This window comes from Acipenser ruthenus, chromosome 6 (assembly GCF_902713425.1).
Source record: "Acipenser ruthenus chromosome 6, fAciRut3.2 maternal haplotype, whole genome shotgun sequence".
NCBI lineage: Eukaryota > Metazoa > Chordata > Actinopteri > Acipenseriformes > Acipenseridae > Acipenser > Acipenser ruthenus.
In genome coordinates this window covers 49033259-49053712 of record NC_081194.1, presented here as the reverse complement: position 1 = coordinate 49053712, position 20454 = coordinate 49033259, and the positions used below count along the sequence as shown (strand labels likewise).

Sequence of the window (20454 nt, the reverse complement as noted above, 5' to 3'; positions counted from 1 at the left end):
AAAGAATGGATGGTAAGAGCAGCTTTTGTGGGGGAAATACGGTTGGGGGAAGACCTGTCCAGCGTAGGTTGCTGGAGATTTTGATTGCAAACACACTTCTACAATTTTTGAAAAGAGTGTTTATGTATGTTTATGTGAATTGTTGCTACAGGGCGATGCAGGTTTGATACCTCGAATATGTGAAGGGCTGTTCAGCAGAATAGCTGGGATGACAAGGTAGGATGAGGCTTCCTTTCGTACTGAAGTTAGATAACTAGCCGCTCTTCACCATCTTTATCTTGCACAGTACAGCAGGCAGTGTAACCTTGCTGTCAATTACTTTGATTGCCTAGTTTTTCTGAAAGGGACTGAACCCTCATTATTGTGCTACTCTTGGGAGATGGTTATTTAGCATTTTCTAATGAGGTACAAATTATCATGAAGGTCACTTTTAATGTGGATTGGAGGAAAGGTTCGGTAGATTTACGTCAAACGCGGCCTTATAGCAGAGAGCTTTGGAAGGCAGAGAAGGACTTTAGAAATATATAAGCAAATAGATACATGCATACATAAGTAACTCTCAGCTGTCTTAGATGGTGAAGAAGAACAAGGAGACTATAATAATCAGTTGCTGTATATGCTTATTGTTGGTTATTCTAATAAACAAACAACAATCATGTTGTTTAATCAGGAAAATAAGTCTATTTGAAAAGCCCAGTTCTTGCAGTTCAAACAGAAAAAAAACATAGTTGTAACTCATAGAAAAACGTGCTAGTAAACACATGATGTACAGTATTTAATAAGGACTAACTGAGTAATTGAGTTATTATTTTAAATTGGTTAGTTTGCTTTAACTGTATTCAGCTAGTTGACTGGTGATGGTCCAGTGTACTGGGGCTTTCAAATTTATTGACTGTGTAGATTTGAATTTACAATATTTAGGCCATTCTGTTGTAGTTTGCCAAACCATTTCATCCTGTCATAATGCAACTGAGTTCATGCTAACAGTCAGTTCACTGCCAGTTTCTAGTTGACTATACACAATTTGCATAGTAAAATGTTATTAGGGGGTGGGGGAGGGGTTTGCTTTCTGAATGGTTGGGTTTAATAGTGCTGTTCAGTGTATTACAATTTCAGCCATGTGAAACATCAGTGTGCCGTTTACTTTATTGATACTGCTCATTGGAGCAAGGTTCCTGGGAGATTACATTGACTTATTTGTATCATTTACAGTTAAAGCTCATCTAAAAATATTGCTTTATGAGGACTGGAATTAAAGAGCCAGACATAACAGATGGTTATAAAATATGGATAATACAGCCATGGGACACTGGGCTTTAGCCAGCAGAAGTAAAAGTTAAAACTCTAGTTTTAAAACTGAATTTTATTATTAAAAAAAAAAAAAAAAAAAACAGCTACCTGGAAATCTATAATGAACGAGTAGACATACTCAGGAGAAAATCCACCGAAACATATAACCTCAGAGTCCGTGAGCATCCAAAAGATGGACCTTATGCTGAGGGTAAGAATATATACATTATACAAAAGGTTTCCCCCAAAAAATCTGCACTTCAGAATGAATATAGTGTAAAACTGTATTAAAAGAGAACTCTTTCTGAACTCTTTCAACATCATAAAACATCAAAAAGCATCCAGAGTCAGATTTGCAATGGCGAGCATCTATCATTACAGAGATCTTTCCTAGGAATTATTTTTTACAGGACTGAAAAAAAAGTTCAGCTTGTTGTTCTAGAGTAAAAGACAAGTACAAATTTAAGTAACTGTATCTGTGGTTTACATCCTGTTGTGCACTAAATTACATTTCATTATCTGCCTTGTGAAACTGTATTCAGTGGGAGTTGTTGAGCGCTCTTGTTTTATATTCATCCAGATCTGTCAAAACACCTGGTCCAGAACTATAGCGACGTCAAGGAACTGATGGAAGCTGGAAATATCAATCGAACCACAGCCAGCACAGGGATGAATGATGTTAGCAGCAGGTCCCATGCCATATTTACCATCAACTTCACTCAGGTAAGCGGACTAAAAGGGATGTTAATGTCTTTTCAGTGTAACAAGCGCCTTGTCAACTTGAATGTGTAACTGTCAGAATTTCCCAAATGAATTTCTGTTCTCCCAATTAACTGGACCAAGCTACCACAGCACTGTTTTGTGGTAATTAATATAACACATGGGATGTCTACTGGGTTTACCTCCTGAGGTGACTTGCATTGCAGTTTGCACTCATTTTAGGAAATCACTACATCTTCCTGGAGGGAATACAGACTTAATTAGAACTTTTTCTGTCTAGCTGTTTTTTTTTAAAATTATTTATTTAAGACTAATGTGCCCAGTTATAGCTTCGTCAGTGCTTGTTTCTGGAGTGGAGACTTGGCTGTGATGTTGTGTAAATATTAATTGTATGAATCCAAAGATCTTCAGGGAAGATTTTAATTATTAAAGTGTTTCCATTGTTAAATATTGTATGAAGGTATTTTACTGAGATCAATTTAGTTTGTATTTCTAATCATAGCCCAAATAGTATTGGTCTCTTGATGAATTCTGTTTTTTTTTTCTCATTGTTGTTGACAATTAAAACAATGCTTACATATTTTATATTGTGATAAATAACACAATGATATAAGCTATTGTGTATCAAGGAGAATACTCAAACATTAGCACTCTACAATTTGTGTGGGGGGAAATGAACACCCAGTCTGCACTGTTTTAGAAGTTCTATCTTTAGAAACTTAAATTGATTTGACTGTGTTTGATTTTTACATACAGTATCTTACAATTGGCTGTTTTATAAATAAAGAATTCATATGTTGCAGTGTATTCAGTATATGTTCTTGGATATTACTGCACACAGTGTGCCTACTGTAGGAATGTCTGGATCACATAGTTAAAATAACAAGAGTAACACATTTTCGAGTTTACAGATTATAGTTTAATGTGGAAATTACCATATTCCATCCCTTTATCTTGTCTGATACTAATATATTTTAGAATTTGTGATTATTTACCCATGTTTTTCTCCCCAGGCCAAATTTGATGTGGAAATGCCATGCAAAACGGTCAGTAAAATCCATTTGGTGGATTTTGCAGGAAGTGAGAGAGCAGATGCCTCTGGTGCCACTGGTGTGAGGTTAAAAGAAGGAGGAAACATTAACAAGTCTCTGGTCACTCTGGGAAATGTAATCTCTGCCTTAGGTAGGCCTACCAGATCTGTTTAGCAAAGCTTGTTTTTTTCCCTTGATCATTGATTGCATGGCTAGTTGTCTGATTGCATTTTGCAGATCGATATGTCATGGAATTCCAAACATGAGTTCTCTTTGTGATGGTGCTACAAAAGACTTTTTTTTTTTTTTCTTTTCATCTTCACGGCTGACTTCTCAGGATGCTGCGAGCTCCCATGCAAAGAAGAAGCAGGTTTTTGTGCCTTATAGAGACTCTGTTTTAAGATGGCTTGAAAGACAGCCTTGGTGGAAACTCCAAAACCATTATGATTGCTAGTAAGTTCACTGTAGTGGAATATAAATTGAATGATGATGTTTCTTATCTTGTTTTCAAAACGAATATTAAGTGTCACGTCCCAGATTGCAGGCTTGGGCTGTATTCTATAAATGTTACCGTTAGGGTAAACCTAGATAAATGCATTTTGTCAAAAAAAAAAAAAAAAAACACCTTGCCAGACTATTTTGTAGCACAGAGATATTGCAGTTTTTAAATGAATATAGTAGCTATTAAATAAATAAAACTAATTAATGAAATTTTAAAAAACAAAGATGTATATGATAGCATAATCCTTTTAACAAACATTAATGTGCCTGTCAGGAAAGTTTGTTATCAGCTTTGAAGTATTGTAAAAGTACTACAAACTATGCAGCATGTAATTTGAAAATCTTATGTGCTAGACTGTGTGCGTTTGTATTGTACTTACTGAATGTGGATTTAAAGTCATGGTAATGTTTGTGAAAGAATTATGTTTGCTGCTTTTTCCTACTTTCTCAGCTGGTGTGTTTGTATGCATCTACTTGTTTAGTGATTGATAGACAAGGAGAAGGTGATCCTTACAGTTTCACGGTGTGCTGTAACTGTGTTGGTGATTATAATTGTATTATCTCCTACGATTCCATTTTGAGTAGAAAAAAAAAGATTGTGTCACTGATTCCTTTGTTAATAAATTTCATTTTTAACATTTGATTTGACACACAAAGCACGAGGCTTGGCATGTTTTTCAGTGGTATTTTACTGTTTGAGCCTGGAAAGATGCTTACTTGTCAAATGGTTTGCCAAGCTTGTATGTTTTTATAAAATAAATAAAAAATTAAATGAAAGAGCACATCCCTCCTAATAACTTTTGATCTCTTGTGTTTAATAGCTGTCTCACCTGTTGTCAATTATGGAGAAACGTTAAGTTCACTTCGCTATGCAAATAGAGCCAAAAACATTATCAGCAAGCCTACTATTAATGAAGATTCCAACGTCAAGCTTATCCGCGAGCTGCAAGCTGAAATTGCTCGGCTGAAAGAACTTCTGGTGCAGGGGAATCAGGTTTGTTTTTTAATCAATCAAGTGACTCATTTAATGACATGAATTGCTTTTGACTTTTTAAAAAGCAATGTAGGCATGACTGTCACAGAGATATTTGTTTATCATAGCTTTCTTAGCGCTCCTTGGTTTAAAAATAAAAAAAATAAAAAAACGAAAAAAAAAACCCCACAAAAATCATCATTATGAATATTTCTTGCATGTGATCATGTGATGCGACACATTCCAGGGTTTTGGAATGGTATTTGGAGTGACATGTGGATTGAGACAACGTTCATGCAGGGAAAGGCAACACCCCCTAGTTATTGGTACAGTCTATTATTTAACTCACCTGTGGTTACTTGTGCTGTCGTTATTCCTTGTGTTGCTCCCTCCTACATGCCAACACTCCCTTCTGCTATTCTTTTACTATGAAAACAGCCACCAAGCAATTATATTTACATTTTGTTTGTGGGTCACTGTAGCTTTGTAATCTCAGGACAGATCGTACCAATTTTAATATTATATTATGGTTTATTGAGAAGGCTGGTATTGCTTTGAGGCGAATACCGCGGCAATGGTATATCAATTGTAACATCACACTGACATGGTTGATTTGCACGGGAGTAAAAAGACAGGACACCTGAGTTTAAAATTGCATAGGTCTCGATGTCCTGTAAAATCATCAGAGTATCTCTGAGAATTATCTGGGATAAAATTTCACAGATGTCAGTAAAAATTCCAAAACCACCTGTTTATGTGGTGATTTTCAGTCCAGTGTGAAACAGGCTTTAGATTGCACATAGTTACTGGTAAGAACATAAGAACATAAGAAAGTTTACAAACGAGAGGAGGCCATTCAGCCCATCTTGCTCGTTTGGTTGTTAGTAGCTTATTGATCCCAGAATCTCATCAAGCAGTTTCATGAAGGATCCCAGGGTGTCAGCTTCAATCAACAACATTAGCAAGAGGCTGTGTGGTCCAGTGGTTAAAGAAAAGGGCTTGTAACCAGGAGGTCCCCGGTTCAAATCCTACCTCAGTCACTGACTCCTTGTGTGACCCTGAGCAAGTCACTTAACCTCCTTGTGCTCCGTCTTTCGGGTGAGACGTAATTGTAAGTGACTCTGCAGCTGATGCATAGTTCACGCACTCTAGTCTCTGTAAGTCGCCTTGGATAAAGGCGTCTGCTAAATAAACAAATAAATAAATAAAGTTGGTTCCAGACCCTCACAATTCTCTGTGTGAAAAAGTGCCTCCTATTTTCTGTTCTGAATGCCCCTTTATCTAATCTCCATTTGTGACCCCTAGTCCTTGTTTCTTTTTTCAGGTCAAAGAAGTCCCTTGAGTCGACATTGTCTATACCTTTTAGGATTCTGAATGTTTGAATCAGATCGCCGTGTAGTCTTCTTTGTTCAAGATTCAATTCTTTTAGCCTGTCTGCATACAACATGCCTTTTTATGGTTGCTCTTCTTTGCACTCTTTCTAGAGCAGCAATATCCTTTTTGTAACAAGGTGACCAGAACTGAACACAATATTCTAGGTGAGGTCTTACTAATGCATTGTAAAGTTTTAACATTACTTCCCTTGATTTAAATTCAACACTTCTCACAATATATCCGAGCATCTTGTTGGCCTTTTTTTATAGCTTCCCCACATTGTCTAGATGAAGACATTTCTGAGTCAACATAAACTCCTAGGTCTTTTTCATAGTTCCCTTCTTCAATTTCAGTATCTCCCATATGATATTAATAATGCACATTTTTATTGCCCGCATGCAGTACTTTACACTTTTCTCTATTCAATTTCATTTGCCATGTGTCTGCCCAATTCTGAATGCTGTCTAGATCATTTTGAATGACCTTTGCTGCTGCAACAGTGTTTGCCACTCCTCCTATTTTTGTTTCGTCTGCAAATTTAACAAGTTTGCTTACTATACAAGAATCTAAATCATTAATGTAGATTAGGAATAGCAGAGGACCTAATAATGATCCTTGTGGTACACCACTGGTTACCTCACTCCATTTTGGGGTTTCTCCTCTAATCAGTACTTTCTGTTTTCTACATGTTAACCACTCCCTAATCCATGTGTTAACCACTCCCTACTGCGTTCAGTTTGAGAATTAATCTTTTATGCAGGACTTTGTCAAAAGTTTTCTGGAAATCTAAATAAACCATGTCGTATGCTTTGCAGTTATCCATTTTCAATGTTGCATCCTCAAAAAAGTCAAGTAGGTTAGTTAGACACGATCTCCCTTTCCTAAAACCATGCTGACTGTCTCCCAGGATATTGTTACCATATAGGTAATTTTCCATTTTGGATCTTATTATAGTTTCCATAAGTTTACATATAATAGAAGTCAGGCTTATTGGTCTGTAATTACCTGGTTCGGTTTTGTCTCCCTTTTTGTGGATCGGTATTATGTTTGCTGTTTTCTAGTCTGTCGGTACAACCCCTGTGTCAAGAGACTGTTGCATGATCTTGGTTAGCGGTTTGTAAATAACTTCTTTCATTTCTTTGAGTACTATTGGGAGAATCTCATCTGGCCCAGGAGATTTGTTTGTTTTAAGAGCTCCTAGTCCCTTTAACACTTCTGCCTCTGTTATGCTAAAGTTATTTAAAATTGGATAGGAACAGGTCGACATGTGGGGCATGTTGTCCGTGTCCTCCTTTGTAAAAACCTGTGAAAAGTAATCATTTAATATATTTGCTATTTTTTTTTCTTCATCTATGATTTTGCCAATTGTGTCTCTTAGACATTTAACCTCCTCTTTGAATGTTCTCTTGCTATTATAATATTGGAAAAACATTTTGGAATTGGTTTTAGCCCCCTTAGCAATATTGATTTCTATCTCTCTCTTGGCCTTTCTAACTTCCTTTTTGACTTGTGTTTGCAGTTCTAAGTACTCTTTCTGTGTACTTTGTTTTTGGTCCCTTTTAAACGCTCTGTAAAGTGCCTTTTTTCGCTGAATATTTTTTTAAATTGATCTATTAAACCATTTTGTTTTAGATTTAGATTTGTCTACTTTTGGGATGTAATTGATTTGCGCATCTAGTATTACATTTTTAAAAAAACAGCCACCCTTTTTCTGTGGATGTTCTCTCTATTTTACTCCAATCTACTTCTGTTAGTCTCTGTTTCATACCTTCATAGTTTGCTTTTCTAAAATTGTAAACCTTAGCTTTAGTCATTACTTTTGGGGGTTTAAAAAATACTTCAAATTAGACCATGTTGTGGTCTGAGTTTGCCAATGGCTCTCTGACCTCTGTTTTAGTTATTCTGTCTTCATTATTTGAAAAGACTAAATCAATGCATGCCTCCCCTCTAGTCGGTGCCTTGACAAATTGCGTTAGGAAGCAGTCATTTGTCATTTCCACCATTTCAATTTCGTCCGTCGTTCTCCCCACCGGGTTTTCCCATTTTGTACAGGGGAAGTTGAAATCCCCCATTAGTATGGCTTCTCCTTTTCTACACGCATTTCAAATGTCATTGTATAACAGATTATTTTGCTCAGCGTCTGAATTTGGCGGTCTATAGCATGCGCCTATTATTATGCCCTTTGAATTGTTGTCCATTATTCTGACCTATATTGATTCTGCATTGTTTTCATTGTCCTGATTTAACACCTGGGCTTCAAGACTATTTCTTATGTATAGCGCTACCCCTCCACCTCTTCTGTCCTGCCTGTCTTTCCTATACAGTGTGTACCCACTAATATTATATTTGTCTCCATCACTCTCAGACAACCAAGTTTCTGTAACACCTATCACATCGTAGTTACGTGCAGTAGCTTCAAGTTCTAACATTTTGTTTCTGAGACTTCTAGCATTAAGATAAATAAATTTAATAGTTGTCTTACCTAAAACTAATTATACACTATTAGTTTACTATTTCAATATTAGTTAATGAAATGTAACCTGCAATGTACTGTATTCGCTTGAAATTGCAGTGTATGACCTTACCTCCTTGCTGAGTTATTTTGAATCTTCCTTAAAAAAAAAAGCAGCCTACAATACATTTCAGAACTATTGAAGACCAGACCTAATTCATCAGTTCAAATCATTATAACTTAGCATGCAAAAAGAGTTTGGACTCTGTACACCCAAAGTTGTTTACCCAGTCCTTACAATATTATGGTACATGGCAACAACCTGCTGAACTGGTGAAAGGCAGCAGCATGGATCATTAAGTGCAACACATTCTGGTGGATATGTTTTGCAATTTCCTTTTGCATATTTGGTTGTAATGAAATACAAACAGATTTTGCATAGCATCCATATGTATTAAACACCAGCAGTGCCTGAGGTTTTACTAGTTGAGATCCAGATAACTTGGCAGCTGCATGTTGCAAAAATAAAGAGAAATTAGTCAACCTTGGAGATTAGAATTGCCCAGCAGATGGCAAGACAGCATGAGAAACGACTTTGCATAAGATCTGTCCTGTGACTGATTTGAGGATTAGAGGTAGCAAAATTCATAAAGATTAAATCTCCTGAACTGCACTAGGGTTGTTATCGATGCATTGAATTCTATAGGTTTCCACGCTTGGTATGACTGATAATTCAGAGGGCGACAAGTCAATACCAGTCTGCTTTAATGCACTTATTTATTTGTGTGTAGCCATAGGTACATGTCATATTCTGTAATCTGTATTTTGATACATTGCAATAAACAAGCAGATTTGATGGTTAAAAAGAAATGTCTTTAAACAAATCTAAGTAGTTAAAGTGTTGGAGAAACGCCCTACAGTGCAATATATTTTTCAACACAATCCCAGCTGAAAATAACTACAATGTGTAGTTAATGCTTCCTCCTGCAACAATGCTGGTGCTCTGACTGAAATGAGTACATTGTAGGAACAGAAAATGTCAAGCAGCACTGAAGGACTGAGCATCATCTGCTGATGCAATTATATAATTATCTTTTTTTTTGTGCACCACTTGGGGTCCATTAAAATTAACTTTTCATTCTCAGTGAAAATAGAAAATATTAAATTAACACATCAGCAACAATTTGATTCTTCAGACTAATTAAAAAAAAAGTTGCATTCTTTACAAGAATTTATATTTTCCCTGAACAATTTCTCCGGCTAAAAAGTTAATTAAATTATGCCCTCAGTCTACAATCTGGAAGAAAGGAGAATTAATGGCTTTTTGATTTAGTTATTTCAGCATAGACTTTACAGATTTGGTTTTTAGGACAGTAAGAAGTAGTTATATTATGTGAAGTTTGAATAATATTACAAAATTCAGATGAATATTAAAATATTGTTTTATTTGTAATTGGCTTTAGACTGCTGCCAATATATCATATTTGTGAATATCTTCTTTAAATCCTGTGAAAAAAACATTTAAAAGCATAAGAGGGACAAAATATTCCAGATAAGGATTGTGAAGGTTTTAACAACCAGTCAGTGTGGATGAGAAGTGTACTAAATCTTTTTATAGGTTATGCAAATTGCTAACTAATTTGTTAATTTGTTAAATTGATTCATTTTGATGCCACTTACTGAGTAGATTGGATGCTTTAAACTTAAAGGGGTTAGAGTATCAAATTCATTGACATTCTAGATGTGACAAAGTAGCACTGTAGCAAACGTATCTGAAAGGTGGAGTGTGATTGAAATACAGTACAATTTGCAGTTTTAAGGACACATTTCATTGGGTGGTGTGGGGTGATTACCTGGGTGGATACTGTACATTAAATCCCTTTCAGATTTCTTTTTGCTGCAAGTTTGTGCTGCTGTTTTGCTTGAGGCATAAACAAAGAGGCAAAATCTCAGTGAAAATAGAAAAGATTGAATTAACACATCAGCAACAATTTGTTTCTTCAGACTAATTAAAATAAATAACAAAATAAATAAAGTTGCATTCATTGCAAGAATTTATATTTTCCCCCAAAAAATTATCCAGCTAAAAAGTTAATTAAATTATGCCCTCAGTCTACAATCTGGAAAAAGAGAATTAATAGCTTTTTCATTTAGTTATTTATTTTTTTGTGCAAAAGTATAGTATATAGTACAAACCACACTGTGCACATCAAAACAGTGGGTGAACTCAGCCATTTTCAGCTGTTGGAGCACTGGTTTGAAGGCTAATAGATGGGTTTATTCTAACATTGATGGGAAACAGAGTCTATTGGGAAGGTTAATAAGTACATTCAGGAGGTTATGGGAGGCTTTACTGCCTGGGGAGGAAATGAAGTATATTTGTTATGAAAACAAAGTACACAGAAAGAGTACTTGGAACTGCAATCGCAAGTCAAAAAGAAAGTTAGAAAGGCCAAGAGAGAGATAGAAATGAACATTGCTAAGGGGGCTAAAACAAATTCCAAAATGTTTTTCCAATATTATAACAGCAAGAGAACATACAAAGAGGAGGTTAAATGTCTAAGAGATACAAATGGCAAAATCATAGACGAAGAAAAAAAATAGCAAATATATTAAATGATTACTTTTCACAGGTTTTTACAAAGGAGGACACGGACAACATGCCCCACATCTCGACCTGTTCCTATCCAGTTTTAAATAACTTTTGCAGAACAGAGGCAGAAGTGTTAAAGGGACTAGGAGCTCTTAAAATAAACAAATCCCCTGGGCCGGATGAGATCCTCCCAATAGTACTCAAAGAAATGAAAGAAGTTATTTACAAACCGCTAACCAAGATCATGCAACAGTCTCTTGACACAGGGGTTGTACCGACAGACTAGAAAACAGCAAACATAATACCGATCCACAAAAAGGGAGACAAAACCGAACCAGGTAATTACAGACCAATAAGCCTTCTATTATATGTAAACTTATGGAAACAATAATAAGATAAAAAATGGAAAATTACCTATATGGTAACAGTATCCTGGGAGACAGTCAGCATGGTTTGAGGAAAGGGAGATTGTGTCTAACTAACCTGCTTGATTTTTTTGAGGATGCAACATTGACAATGGATAATTGAAAAGCATATGACATGGTTTATTTAGATTTCCAGAAAGCTTTTGACAAAGTCCTGCATAAAAGATTAATTCTCAAACTGAATGCAGTAGGGATTCAAGGAAATGCATGCACAAGGATTAGGGAGTGGTTAACATGTAGAAAACAGAAAGTACTGATTAGAGGAGAAACCCCAAAATGGAGTGAGGTAACCAGTGGTGTACCACAAGGATCATTATTAGGTCCTCTGCTATTCCTAATCTACATTAATGATTTAGATTCTGGTATAGTAAGTGAACTTGTTAAATTTGCAGACGACACAAAAATAGGAGGAGTGGCAAACACTGTTGCAGCAGCAAAGGTCATTCAAAATGATCTAGACAACATTCAGAACTGGGCAGACATATGGCTAATGACATTTAATAGAGAAAAGTGTAAGGTACTGCACGCAGGCAATAAAAATGTGCATTATAAATATCATATGGGAGATACTGAAATTGAAGAAGGAATCTATGAAAAAGCCCTAGGAGTTTATGTTGACTCAGAAATGTCTTCATCTAGACAATGTGGGAAAGCTATAAAAAAGGCCAACAAGATGCTCGGATATATTGTGAAAAGTGTTGAATTTAAATCAAGGGAAGTAATGTTAAAACTTTATAATGCATTAGTAAGACCTCATCTAGAATATTGTGTTCAGTTCTGGTCACCTCGTTACAGGATATTGCTGCTGTAGAAAGAGTGCAAAGAAGAGCGACCAGAATTAAAAAGGCATGTCGTATGCAGACAGGCTAAAAGAATTGAATCTATTCAGTCTTGAACAAAGAAGACTACGCGGTGATCTGATTCAAGCATTCAAAATTCTAAAAGGTATTGACAATGTCGACTCAAGGGACTTTTTCGACCTGATAAAAGAAGCAAGGACCAGGGGTCACAAATGGAGATTAGATAAAGGGGCATTCAGAACAGATAATAGGAGGCACTTTTTTACACAGAAAATTGTGAGGGTCTGGAACTAACTCCACGGTAATGTTGTTAAAGCTGACACCCTGGGATCCTTCAAGAAGCTGCTTGATGAGATTCTGGGATCAATAAGCTACTAACAACCAAACGAGCAAGATGGGCCGAATGGCCTCCTCTCGTTTGTAAACTTTCTTATGTTCTTAAACCATTTACCAAGAACAGCCCTTTTGACACAACTAGCTGATTTCTAGAATGTGTAATGTACAGTAATCTCATTTTAAATGTGTATTGTAGAACAATAATGCAGAGCAGGGATAACAATTTTAACTGGAATCCAGCAAAGGCAAATAAGCTACATATCTACATATCTGTCAAATGATTTAATAGTCAGGATAGGTGTCTTTGGCAGGTCATTAGCCAGGCTTGTCTAGATTTGAACATCTAATATTAGTGACTGCAACCTGTCTGATGGGTGGTTAAAATCATTTTGTTTCATATCACCCTGGAGATTATTAGAGCTCTGCTTTAAAATAAATGGGTGTAACCCTATTCTGGTATTATTGTTCGGCGCTGGGGAGGGATATTCTTGCAACCGATGCCTGTTTGTACAGCCGTGTATGTAATGTAGGTACATTAATGTATGTTACACTGTAGACTGCTGAATATATCTAGAGAGCTGCTTATCTAATTTTAATGAACCCACGTGATAAAAAGAAGCGCCTTTCAGTCTGAGTTTATGTGCATACTTATGTGGGTCACACTTACATTTTCACTGGAATCTGAAGAACCTCGTATCCAATATTATTACAGTATTATTTACCACAGGTTTATTAATTGTATCCAGTTATTTAGATTAGAATAGCTTTCAATAAGCATTAAATCAGTTAGATGATCCGGAAGTCAACCGCTGATGCGCTGAATATAACTAGGTAATGACTGGATTGGCGAGTTGTGTACTATATACTTAGGGCTTCTGATTTTCAGTTTTAACTGATAAAAAAAACGATAAAACACTCTCATAAAAAAAAAGTTTTTTATCAGTGTATGTCTGGAAATGGTTACTCAATTCACGTTGATTTGACCCCATTCCCCATTGCGCAATGTCCCTCCTTCCTGACAGGTACTCACATTGATTCATTCTGAATCCTCCCAACTACTGAGTGGCAGCAAATTCCTACATTTCTGTTGGAGGATTGTAACACGCTTGCGAGATTTAAAACGAGATTACAAGAAATGGATGATTGTTCTCGCTCGCAAGATTGAAAACTATATTACAGTTTGATAGGGAGTATTTAAACACACTCATGAAATTTAAAACAGAATTGTAAATTGTGACGAAATGTAAAAAAATGCCTAAACACACAAACCCCCCCAGAAGAATATGCCCGTGACCATAAGGACCTCGTTGTGGAAGCAAAGGAAAGAAGGTATAATAATGTAGGTACAAAAAGTGTATATTCAATACATATTGTAACAGAAAAATAAAAACAAAGTAATCGAAAACAATAATTTCATTCAGTATATCAAAAGTGAACCCCTGAAAAAAAAAAAAAAACGATTTACATACAACTCGAAAGTAGCTAAAATTAAAACTGAAAAACATAAACCCTATATATACTGCATTGCTTGTTCGTAATAGCTGGACGCTGTTGCTAAATCATGTCAATAAAGTTGCATTACAATTATATTATGTTTTCTCTCCTGGAATGTGTTGAGAAAACAATAATAAAGGATATGCTTACATTGGAGCAATACATCACTAGTGAGATACAGTTTATCAAACAGTGGTGTGATGTATTATAACTTAACAAAAATGTACGTATGCAGAATTCAAATAGGTTGCATTGATAATTTCCATCTGGGTGCAACAACCGTTCTGTAAAGTTACAAATGGTTATAATAAGTGAATAAATCTAATTCATAAGCACTAGTATAGAAAAGGTTAACATATTTTCATAACTACAGATATTGAATTATCAAGGTAGTCTTACACACGCTCTCTGTATCGTCGGCATCACATCCGCGACCTGTTAAATGTCTGTTTTAAGGTGAGTTATATACTCTTTCGTAAATTAAAACGGTCTTTTTCCAAGCACACCAAGCTACCTGCTCATTAAGATATTAACATTACTTTTTAAATCAACATAATTTCGGAAATCACATTAGGACGATTATTTAGGCATAACGACCTCTTGAAAATACCGAAATCAATGCTACACACCGATTTCTTGATTAACACTGGAGTTATCATTTACAAACTTTTGAAAATCCTGCTCGTCATATCTAAAGTGATACTTTTTATATAATCTACATGTTCGTAATACAGGTATTTCATTTTTTACCTATTGTGTTTTCTGTCATCCCCTGGTGTTGTTTCTGCTTGGATCATTATTTACCTAGCATTCAAATTATTCCAGCAAAAATGACCTTTTTTAACCACTTCTAAAAAAAACTGCTGAGCACTAGTGGTGTCCAGCTGTATTTTTTGTCCCCTCTGAAACTATGATTTACCATTTGGTTAAGTTTCCAAATTGGTCATTTCTGAAACCTTACCTTTAATTAGACTTTTAGAAGTGGGTGAAACTTTTTTGCTGGAATAGTTACAGTACTAGGCTTGGTGATCTTAAGCAGAAACAGCAATAGAGAATGAAAGAGAAAATGCATACTAAGTTGTTAAAAAGATTCCTGAAAATGTACAGTATCTTCATTTGAAACAGCTACCCAGGGTATGTTTGACACATTAATGCAAACAGATAATTAATTATCGGAGTGGATTATCTTTAACAGGCTATACCAAGATGAGACAATCAAACGATATGCATGCATTCTGTATTTACTAATTATATTTAATTGTCCTGGAAATGTTGTACCTTGCCAGATCTCTGTGTGTGTGTTAGGCTTACCTGCTTACTGGAAGAGTCATTTATGTTTCATCTGCCTCCTTAATTGACATGTCAGAGATTTATTAATACCTGTGTGGGCTGCAAATACTGCACCTTTTTTTTTTTTTGGCAATGAGCTATTGGCAGCAAAACTACAATTTTCACATCTGTTTTTGCAAAATCTCTAATGGGTTGGCTTGATTGATGAGGCTTATATATCCTTTAGCAGTGGGAAAGAATAAAACAAAACAAAACAAAAAAAAAACATTTATTGTATCCTGTGCGGTGGACTGATTTAATGCGCTTAGCAGATGAACCTGGCTTCCTTGTGCAGGCTGCAATATGAAGTGTATAACTTGATGAGCCGCTGCAGCAGGCTTACGGTGGCATCATCTACTGGAAGTGTGTCACAGTGTATTGACAGTTTCATACTGTAAGCAGCTTCAGGGCTGTTCAGTGGTGTTGGCCTCATCTTTAAATTGTTGATTTTCTGTACATGAAATTCAGTCATTAATTTAAAGATGCATTTTCAATTTCACCCTGAGAAATGGGTGAATGTTGCTGCAAAAGCACATTTCACTAATGTAACTAGTTTTTGATTAAAATCTATACTTGACCACGGAAAGGAAATATGCCCAAAATTAATAACATAATGTAGGGAAGTATAATCCAAACTGTATGCAGATGTTACAGATGAATTTGCACTGGAAAAAAAAAAAAACGTTTGTTCCAAAATACCTTCGTGAATTGCACTAGATGGAAAGGGTGACACATTATGCATTAAACCCAGACTGGTCCTTGATTGGCAGCCAAGAAGTCTTTACAGGTCTGTGCATAATGATACTGTATGGTATGTGACCCTTTACATATCCTATTGGCTTGATAGTAATCTGAACTCACTACTTTCCCATACAAATGTTACATTTTCAACTTCAAGAAGTTCATCCTGCAGTAAAATAAAGATGCAGTACACTTTTTTTGGCAGATGGTGATGCTATTGTATAGGAATTATTTTTCAACATCATGTTGGAAAGCAGACTTTGCGGTTGCTGCTTGCACAGTATTACAAACCATTATCTCCTAAGTGGAAACAAGAAGTAAAAGCAGGTTATGGAAGTTTGTTTGGATGAATGCTTCTTTTGAGAGTTTATCAGAATGGATAATATATTTGGGACATGTTTTTAAACAGAGGTACTCAGAAGATGGTAACATTGGAGGAAATCTTATTTGAGAAGGGATGGAAATCAGGTATTTTATGTTATCTGTTGCTTACAAGGATGTGTGTATATATAGATACTCTAAAGTTATATTGATCTTTGGTGAAATAAAAAGGTTCATGTGAATTTTATGCTTCCCTGTATCATTTTATAAAAATAATCAAATGTCACCCCCTTTATCTTTATTTTAGAAATAAAAGTCATCTAGACAGATATTTTGGCAAGCGCCTTCATCAAATACATTTTTTGTATAAGTTTTGTATAAGTTTTACTTTATAATCTTGTGTAACTAGATTGAGTATTTTTAGATGACTGATCTCTATTTAAATAACCCCACTATGCAGTAAAACTACTTATCAAGACTGTGCTTCTATCACAATAGCTGGATATGAGTGTTATGCAGTAGCAGATGTTATGTTATGAGGTTATGAGGACATCTTTCATTGATCTTTACAAACTTCAAAGTGCCTGTATCCATATGTCTTGTTGTAATTGTATAACATTTGCTACGATTAAGCCACAAATGTTAACAACTTTTAATTAAGTATTTCCCAAATGACAGCACATGACATTTTGATTAAAAAGAACATAATAGGCTGAGTTGTTACTGGTAAGAATCATTGGTCAAGTTGTCTAACTTCACATATGTTCCTTAATTATGGGGTGAGGTAATTACCTAAGTGCATTTGTTCTTTAATTTTGCAATTAATCTTTCTCAGCAAAATTATTTTTTAAAACTGTTTCACAGACTTTTACATTATACTGAACAATGGCCTTCATTAGCTTAATTGTGAGTTCTTCTTTATCATACATACAGTCTTGCATGATGATATCATCAGCATAATTTATTTCAAATTAAACCTGTACTGATTAGACACAAGCAAGCAAATAATCTATTCCTGGGTGCTATGGTTGACCTAACATATTCCAGACGCCTGCTGATTTACAAAGACAGTAATATCTGAAATGTTTTGCGTTGTACTAAGCAGCTTTTACAAATTGTGACAGAAGTCCTTTGCAGCTTCTTGGTTTATGTTGTTCTGAAATTAAAACCCAGATGAACTGTGAAGAATGGTATGGTGCACCTTACACACTTGACATTTTATTAATAATATTGAGCTTTGCATTGTAAAGTAATAGGCTGCTGGCTCCACAGTGTAACAGTATGCTGTAGGTACACTGCTCCCTTGTTGCTATTTTTGTAAGAATAACCATTTCAGATCAAGAATAACTTGATGTATCATAAACAAGTCTTAAATCATGAGTACTTTGATCTTTTGATCATTGATTTTTTTTTTTTTTTTTCGTGTGATGAATTTAGCATGGTCAAATCAGATCTACGTTTCTATAGGGATTTTAAAAGCAGAGTGAAAACTACCTTGCTGTACCACACCAAGCTACCTTCAATGCTTGAGTCTAACCATAAACTGCTCCAGTCACCTTTGGAGAATGAGGTAGGTTCATCCATAATTTTTTGTGCCATTGACTGTACATATAAAATAGATAATTTTATGTTGAACCACTTAAGTACAATTCAAGAGCCAGTGTTTAAATGGTGTCTGAGAAAATCCTTTTATATTTTCATATATATATTATTATTATTATTATTATTAATTTCTTAGCAGACGCCCTTATCCAGGGCGACTTACAATTGTTACATGATATCACATTATTTTTACATACAATTACATTATTTTTTACACATTATTTTTACATACAATTGCCCATTTATACAGTTGGGTTTTTACTAGAGCAATCTAGGTAAAGTACCTTGCTCAAGGGTACAGCAGCAGTGTCCCCAATCAGGGATTGAACCCACAACCCTACGGTCAAGAGTCCAGAGTCCTAACCACTACTCCACACTGCTATCTATCTATCTATATATATATATATATATATATATATATATATATATATATATATATATATATATATATATATATATATATATATATATATATATATATATATATATATTAAACTCATAAACCCTTTTGTTTGGTATTGTCTGTGTAGGCTACAGGTATAGGCACTTTGAAAGTATGTAATCATCCTCTGTCATAAAAAGGGTAGTGATTCAATAAAAAGGACATTAATTTGATGAAAAGGAATATTCTACATAAACATAGAAGTAACACCATATTCTCAATAAATAAATGTTCAAATAATTGTTGCTTGAGGACAATATGTAAAACAGTACAAGATATAAAGGTGTTCTTGCCGAGGTTTAAAATCCAGTTTCCTACCTCTAATTGTCTTTAGTAACATAGTCCCCGTTCCCTTCATTGCTGTGAAATGTAACTTTTTTTATTTGAAATGCATTTAGTGAACATTACCCACCAATTCATATGACAAAGACCAAAATACACAATTTCTGGTAGTTTCAAAAACAATCTTTATAAAAAATCCAAAGCACTAAAGCAATTTCAAATATTTGCAAAATATTTTGGCACCTTTACATTTTCTTTAAAAAATGAATAGAACTAATATATTTATTGATAAAACACCATTACACAGTAATTAAGCTGCATTATAAACTTAATGGCCAGCATCTGTTGAAGAAGAACGTTTTGTTAACACAGTAAATGATGGTCAAGACAAAGGAGTTGGATTCACGTTTGAGAAAAGCCCTTGAATCAAACTACAGCAAAGGAAATGACTAAAGAGGAGTATCAAAGAAACATGGAATACCAACATCCACAATCAGAGGATTAATCAAGAAGGTTTTGGGAGTAATTTACCCTCTCATTTTAATACTGAGATAGTAAAATGTATTTTCAGGGGGTAAAATGAGTAATCTTGATAAATACTGTACAATCTTTAATGGTAATGGGGTAGTGTGGCAAAGTGGTTAAGTGGATACAGGTGCAGGAGTGATGCAGTGCATGATTAAACAGACAGAGAGTTATAATCCGGTTGGAAAAGGGGTTTTATTATATCCAGGTCTGGTGATAATAGGACCCCGGCAATACACAACAATTTGTATTACACGGAGTAAATAACAACGGGTTGCAGTCCCAAAACAATAAACACAACATATCCTCCCCATAATAATACTAACAAGTGCAGTGCTGTTCCAGCTTTGTGCTGGCCCTTGACGACAGCTCCGGAATCTTGTTAGCCGTCTAGTAATTTACAAACAAGACAAATTACAGACAAACAAAACACGCACGATACTGTTATCTCACTGGGTCTCTCACAGTCCTTCCAAGTTCAAAACACAAACCAAAGTGAAAGAACAGATTGCGTCTCTCCACCCACTTTTATGCCGTCACACATGACCCCTTGATAAACGAGTGCAGACGCCCCTCCAATCCGTGACTGCCACATCGTTTGGAGTGGAGTGCAGGATGCACCCTATAGCCTGGACGTCGCCGGTTTGAGTCCAGGCTATTCCACTGCCGACTGTGGACAGGAGCTCCCAGGGGGCGGTGCACAATTGGCCGTGCACCGCCCAGGGGGGGAAGGCTTAGGTCGGCCGGGGTGTCCTCGACTCACCGCTCACCAGCAACCCCTGTAGTCTGGCTGGGCGCCTGCAGGCTTGCCTGTAAGCTGCGTTGTCCTCCGACGCTGTAGCTCTGAGGTGGCTGCATGGTGGGTCTGCAGTGTGAAAAGAAGCAGTCGGCTGACGGCACACGCTTCGGAGGACAGCGTGTGTTCATCTTCGTCGCTCCCGAGTCAACACGGGAGTGGTAGCGGTGAGCTGAGCTTAAAAATAATTGGCTATTCTAAATTGGGAAAAAATGATAAAAAAAAACAAAAAACAATTGCCGACAACAATTAAAAAAATAATAATAATAATCAAATTATATTATATATATATATATATATATATATATATATATATATATAGTTGGTTGGGGCAGTTTGTTCACAACATTTCATTTTAGGCATGTTACTTTTACCGTTTCGCTGAATGGTAGTTAATAGTAAGTTAGTTTGCAATGTCCTGTTCCTG

At 35.6% G+C, this 20454-nt stretch overlaps 1 pseudogene; it reads left to right on the top strand.

Annotated features, from left to right (window-relative positions):
- LOC117410424 (kinesin-like protein KIF16B) overlaps window positions 1-20454 on the top strand; it is a 130818-nt pseudogene that overhangs the window by 12902 nt on the left and 97462 nt on the right.